General features: G+C 42.9%; 1 protein-coding gene across 4 annotated transcripts in view; it reads left to right on the top strand.

Annotated features, from left to right (window-relative positions):
* The first annotated feature begins 216 nt into the window (after positions 1–216).
* Positions 217–7,025, top strand: part of LOC127198141 (zinc finger protein 561-like) — a 29,387-nt gene continuing 22,578 nt past the window's right edge. For all 4 annotated transcript variants that reach the window (XM_051155943.1, XM_051155942.1, XM_051155941.1 and 1 more), the window contains exon 1: positions 217–350. The gene's annotated coding sequence lies outside the window, so the exon portion shown is untranslated. The remainder of the gene's footprint in view (positions 351–7,025) is intronic.

Genomic DNA, 7,025 nt, shown 5'->3' with positions numbered 1-7,025 from the left:
GCTCTCCGCTCGGCTCGGTGAGGATTCGGTGAGGGGATGCGGGGTCGGCACGGGGAGGGACAGGACTCGGTAAACCTCTGAGGGCAGGCGGCCCGAGCTCTGCTTGCGGGTCCCGGCGTCCTCCCAGGCTCAGCAGCCCTACCAGGTGCCGTGGCCCGAGTGCGCATCAGGACTCAGCCCTGAGCTTTTGCATCCACCTTTCTCCTAAAGCCCGTGTAAAGTAACCTTTGTGGGATTGCTCCCCCCTCAGAAAGAATAGACTTTCCGCCATTGGCATCACATTGAGACGCTGCATCTTCCATTCTCCGACCCGGCGATTCTGTTTGCTCCTGCGGCGCTTTGGCTGAAAGGTGGGTGAGGACAGCCTTTTCCTCTTGTTTTTCTTTTTTCGTGTATGAGTGTGTGTGTGTGTGGAAAGGAATGTTTTATCCGAAATTTTCGCTTTCGCGGGACATCTGCTTACCCGAGACATACAGTATTCTGATTAAAAAAAGAAAAAGGTAACTTTGTTATAGACTTCTGCAGGGTGCATTTGTCTGTAAATATAAACGTACAGAGACCCTATACGGGTCTTTGTGTTGAAAAGTAAGGATCCCAAGTTACTCTCATTTGATGCTGGGGGTAAAACTCAGAGCCTCATGATGCTAAGCCGTTTCCTGCTGAGCTACACCCCTACCCCAAATAGTTAGCCATTGTCTGAACGTTGTAGGCCTGTGCCTCCTTGCAGACTTTAAAAAATGGAGGCTTTGTTAGGTTAGTACTGACTGAGCTGTTTGCTTTTTCCAAGAAAAAATAAAGTAGATTTTATGGTGAGCTATTTGAGAATAAGTTGAGAATTTTAGGCATGGTACTTTTTTTTTTTTTTTTTTTTTTTTTTTTTTTTTTTTAACATAGCGCGATACTTTTACATAATGGGTAATGCATCTTCTAAAAAAAAAAAGAAAAAAAAGAAAAAAATGAAGATACTGACCCAGTAAGGCCATAATAGTAATGTTTCAACCAAGATAACTAAAAACAACAATGTTACCTGGTATCTTCTTTGTGTGAAATCAAGTCTTTGTTGTTATAAAATAGGTTTTTGCATCTAATATTTCTTCAAAGTTTCTTTTGTTTTTTGTAATAGTAGGAATTGAATCTTGGCCTTTGTGCATGTTGGGTAAGCCCTCTACCCCTGAATTATAAACCCAGACCTCCTTAAGGGCGTTTTTGTTGTTGTTTATTTAATACATTTTACTTTTTAAATTAAAAAAAAAAAAAAAAAGCCCTGGGATGTCAGAAAAGGCCACAGGGCCCCTGGAGCTGCAGTTACAGGAGGTCGTGAACCACCGGGTGTGGTGTGGGGAGCCAGCTCTCAGGTTCTGGAAGAGCAGCATGTACTCTTAATTGATAAGCCATTTATCTCTTCAATCCTTTTTTTTTTTTTTTTTTTTTTTTTTTTTTTTTTTTAGGTTCATGGATTGAAATTTTCAGATGTCTTTTAGAATCTCTGAGCCTTCAGTGGTCATGTTGTTTGTTACACTTAACTTTTTAAAATGAGATGTGTATTTTTCCCCCATTTCTGTGTATATTTTAATTTTTTTGCATTTTCTTCCATTTAAAAATTTTTTTCTGTAGACTAATTGGTTCTTGGATTTCTGAGTGAAGTGGTGTAGCTCTTGTCTAGAATATTTGAGGCCCTGGGTTTCATCCTCAGTATTACTGTGAAGGGGGGACTGGGTCGTGAAGAAAAACCAGTCTAAGCCTGTTCTTATAGTAGAGAGTACATGTATTGCAAATTGATCAGAGCTTTGAGAGTTCATACACTCTACTGAGTCATTGAGTTATTACCCTCTTGTTATATGAGGGCACATGACCGTCAGACCCACACAGACTTGGGTGGGGAGTCGAACCTAGGGCCTTGAACATGAGACATGCTCTATCGCTGATATATGTCCCTGGTCTTTTTACTTAAACTACATTTTATTTTGTCCACATGAGTGCATATATTTGTGTGTGAGAGGAGGCCAGAGAGTCCATTCTTTCATCATGTAGGTCCTGGGAATTGAACTTGGTGAACTTTAGATCTTCAGGTCTGGTGGCAAATACCTTTACACACTGAGTCTGGATATGATGTCATAGCTGTGGCGGTCCCTTCTCCTCCTCCTTTCCTCTTCTTCCTCCTCCTCCTTTCTCCCCTGGCACAGTTGTTCCACATACCTTTTATTTGAATATGTTCATTGTACAAAATAATGGCTTTTATATTATGACATTTTAATACATTCATGTAATGTATTTTGATCATACTCACTCCCAGGAGAAGTGAGTGCTATCTAAGCTGAGACCAAATGACAGGGTATAGGAATAACCATGTTGAAAGAGAAGGGCGTGGGAGGGAAGGGAGCGTGGTAAGCAGTGACTAATTATATTTGTACAGTGCAACAGGAGAGCCTCAAGAGTTAATCCCGGGCTTGACAGTAATTTCACTCATTTTCTTTGGTGGTGCACACAGACTCTTATCCCAGCAGTGGGTGGTGGAGACGGGCAGGAGGATTGCTGCAAGTCTGAGGTAACTCAAGGCTGTATAGCAAGACACTATCTAAATAAACAAATGGACTCAGTGGTTAATAGCGAACACTGGCTGCTCTTGTAGAGGACCTTAGTTCAGTTTCTAGCACCCACATGGCAGCTCACAAACATCTGTAACTCCAGTTCCAGGGAATTCAGTGCCCTCTTCCGGCCTTCACGGGCACCAGGCACACAAGTGGTGCACAGACATACATGCAGGTGAAACACAAATACACATAAAATAAAATAACCACCAAAATAAAACAGGCTAGAAAATTCACCTGTGTAAGGAAATGTTTGTGTTCCAAAACAGTAAAAAACCTCTTGGAGTGGCTTTTAGACCTCTTAGGGTTTCCCCTACCCAAACTAGGACTCAGTTTCCCTGGGGGAGTGTTCTCGTTCTACTTAACAGGAGGAACCAGTCCTGTGTGGCTGCTTACAGATACCAAACGACCCGAAGGCTCCCCTGCCAGTGTGGTGTATCTGAAAATATACAGGGATGCTTTATGCCTGGACAGTATCCATGTTATCTTCTATGTTTGCCTTTTGAGGGCCATAGATTAAAAATAGATGGTGTCAAAGGAGTCAAAAAAAAAAAAAAAAAGGAAAGCCAGGCATAATGGTGCATGCCTGTAATCCCAGTATTTGGGGGGTAGAGGTAGGAGGATCTTGAGTTCTAGGCCAACCTAAGCTACATGCTGAGTTCCAGGTAAGCTACCTGTGACCTGGTCTCAGAAAAAAAAACAAAAAACAACCAAACCAAACCAAACAAACAAACAAACAAAAACCCCAAAGAATAAGAAGTTGTTACCATACAGTTGGTAAAGTTGTCCATATAATGCTGATGACAGAGTTTGGTGAAAGTAAAATTTGAACTATCGGTAGTATCTGCTACATTTTGAATTTGATTTTTTTTTTGTTTTTGTTTTTGGTTTTTCAAGACAGGGTTTCTCTGTGTAGCCTTGCCCATCCTGGACTCACTTTGTAGACCAGGCTGGCCTCGAACTCACAGCGATTCGCCTGCCTCTGCCTCCCGAGTGCTGGGATTAAAGGCGCGCGCCACCACGCCCGGCCCTAAATTTTGAATTTGAATGTCCTGACATAGTATAAAAGTAAAAACAACAATTATTTAAATGTGACTATTAAGAGTATTCACAACTACTATCTAAAATTGTATTCAATTAGAAGCAACTGTGGGGGCTGGAGACATGGTTCAGTTGTTGGGGTGCTTGTCTAGTATGTAAGAAGCCCTAGATTCCATCTCTAGTTCTGCACACACTTGACTATGGTGTGTAGTCTGTAATCCTGGGACACAGGTGGTGGGGACAGGAGACTCATCTCCAGTAAATTGGAGGGGTAAATGAATGATACATATCACATACAGGTGTATCTCTTTGACATCTCCTTTTCCTACCCCTTGGGCCTTATGGGTGCTAAACAGGTGCTGGACTGCATTTCTGTCTTCTACACAAGCGTTCCGCTCTGACTTCAATAGAACGAAGAGAGGCCAGGCAATGGTGGTGTACGCCTTTAATTCCAGCGCTTGGGAGGCAGAGGCAGGTGGATTTCTGTGAAATTTGAGGCCAGCCTGGCCTACAGAATGAATTCCGGGACAGCCAGGGTTACACAGAAGCCTTGTTGAGAGAGAGAGAGAGAGAGAGAGAGAGAGAGAGAGAGAGAGAGAGAGAGAGAGAGAGAGAACACATGTGTATCCTTATTAATTAGTGCCTAACAAGTTTTAGCACACTTCCTGGCTTAATATGTCACGTGACTAAGCATGTTGATGGACACCTGTAATCCTAACACCTGGAAGATGGCCGTGGTAGAACTCAGGTTCAAGACCAGCCCGAGCTACGTAGCCAAGTAGCAAAGATAGAAGGGGAGTTAGTGTTGTATAACGTGTTAAAGAAGAACTTAAGGCATACTGCAACAGTCCGCAATGTGGCTGCTCAACTCTTTTACTTGTTTTCGACATTTGTAATAATAGTTAAACAGGTCTATATATATTCTGCCTAAGAAAATACAAAGGAAGTTGTAAGTCTTCCCCAAAGGGAGGAGAAATAGTTCCCAGTAGACATGGTGTCACCATCACAAGCCATATTCAGTCATCCTCACATTTAGACACATTCTGAGTGAATAGTATTGTTACCCAAAGATTAAACTAGAGCTAGGACTGGTGGGATGGACCTGTAATCCTAGCTATTGGGATGTCAGAGTAAGACAAGGCCATTAAGGGTTATAAAGTGACTTCAGGACCAGCCTGGTCAATTTAGTGAGTCCTTGTTTCAAAATAAGTGAAAAGGGGCTTGGCTGTCTGAGTGGGAGCATATGTGAGGCCTTAGGTTCCATTCCTAATACTGGGAAGGGTGGTGGGGGCTGACTTAGAAGCTGAACCTGGTAGTTTTAGGATTGTGAGTCAATGTGGGCTATATAATGGGACTGTTTGCTACTTGGCTACGTAGCTCGGGCTGGTCTTGAACCTGAGTTCTACCACGGCCATCTTCCAGGTGTTAGGATTACAGGTGTCCATCAACATGCTTAGAATTAAAACATAAGTTGATCTCCAGTGTAAAAAGAGAAAGAGAGGAGATTGCGTGGACACAGTTATTGCAATTCAGTGGGAAATGACTGCAGATCCTTTTATGTAGCTTAGGTTAGCCTCACACTGTAGCCTAGGCTGGCCTTGAGTTCCCTATCCATCTGCCTCAGATTCCCAGTTGTTAGGACTAGATGTATACACCACTCCTGGCTTTTTTACTTGGCCCCTCCCCCCTCCCCACACACACTCCCAGGGGTGGTGGTGGTGGTTGCTTTTTCAGATATTGTTTCTTTATTTCCCTTCAGCAAGACCATTGTTCTAGGCTGTGTATCTGCTAGGACACTTTTCATTATCAGAGTGACTTCCATTCTCTCTCCTTCCATTCTCCTTTGTATAGGTGTATGTGTGTGTTTCTGTCTCCAGAGGCCAGAAGAGTTGGATCTTTCTGGGGTTGGAGTTAAAGGCAGTTGTGAGCTGCCAGCACTGGTGCTGGGAATGGTACTCTGATTCTCTGCAAGTGCACATTCTTATCCCCAGAGCCATCCCTGCAGCTCCTTTGTTTTATTGTTGTCACTTTCTGTAAACTTTATTCATCACGGAAGTATATGAGACTCCAAACTTACTTTTTGCCCTGAATGTATCCCTGTATCCCACTTTCTCTTTGGTACTTGGGAGCAGTTGCTTTAGCTTGTAGGTTAGTGCCAATTGCCTTTTGATTAGGTATTTGGTTCTAGACAAAGCTCAAATGACCAGGTGACAGTCTCATCTCCAGTGTCTCCTGAGGAATGTAGTCCCTAGAGTCTAAAATCTAGGTTCCTGCAACTGAAGGCAAATATTCTTTATGTGGAGCCAATTTCACATGCGTTTATCTATTCTCTCACTCAAGTTCTGTGGGGGAGACCATGCCATATAGAGTTCCGACTCAGCCTTCCAAAGGCTTGGTTTTCACAAGTCTTACATTGTTCTGACATGTATTGTGAGGGTAGTTGTTGCTTTTTTTTCTTTTTTCGAGAATTTTGCTCTGTAGCTCAGAATAGCCTCAAATTCACTGTCCTCTCTCTTCTTGCCTGCTGGCCTACATGCATACATCACCACACCCATTTGGGTTTTTCTTTCCAGGTGGTGGTGGTGCAGGTGTGTTGCAGGCACACAGTCTCACTATGTAGCTGAGGTTGCCCTGGAATTCACTGCAGTCCAGGCTAGCCTTGGACTTAAGCTTCTCCAGCCTCAGCCTTCTAAGTGCTGGTATTACAGCTGCATGCTGCGTTTACCTGCCTCAGTGCTTGTAACATCATTTCCTTAATAATAAAGCATAACAACCACATAATGTCTATATTTATATTGTTGTATTAAGATTTTTTTGTTTCTTTTTGAATCAGAGCCCCATGTTGCCTAGCCTTGCCTTAAACTCACCATCTAGGGTTATGTATGTATGTATGTACATATGTATGTGTGTGTGTGTGTATGTATGTATGTATGTACGTATGTATGTGTGTGTATGTATGTATGTACGTATGTATGTGTGTGTGTGTATGTATGTACGTATGTATGTGTGTGTGTATTATGTATGTAGATATGTATGTATTTGTGACACACTTTCTCTGTGTAGTCCTGGCTGCCCTGGAACTCGCTCTGTAGACCAGGCTGGTTTTAAACTCAGAGCTCTATCTGTCTCTTCCTCCTGAGTTCTGGGATTAAGGGCATGGGACACTACCATCTGGCTCAGAGATAAGGTTGAACTCCTGATCTTTTAGCTATACCTCCTAAGTGCTGAGATTACAGGCATGTGCCAGTACCAGGGATTGAACCAGGGCCTCATATATGGTAGGCAGTTACTCTTGTTAACTGAACTACGTTCTCAGACCTGTATTAGATATTGTGAGTAATCTGGTGGCGGTATCATATCAAGAAGTACATAAGTGCCAGGCGTGGTGGTGCACGC

The sequence above is a fragment of the Acomys russatus genome, chromosome 14 (genome assembly GCF_903995435.1).
Source record: "Acomys russatus chromosome 14, mAcoRus1.1, whole genome shotgun sequence".
NCBI lineage: Eukaryota > Metazoa > Chordata > Mammalia > Rodentia > Muridae > Acomys > Acomys russatus.
Note: the sequence above shows the minus strand (reverse complement) of the source record. Positions and strands in the feature narration are given on the sequence as shown.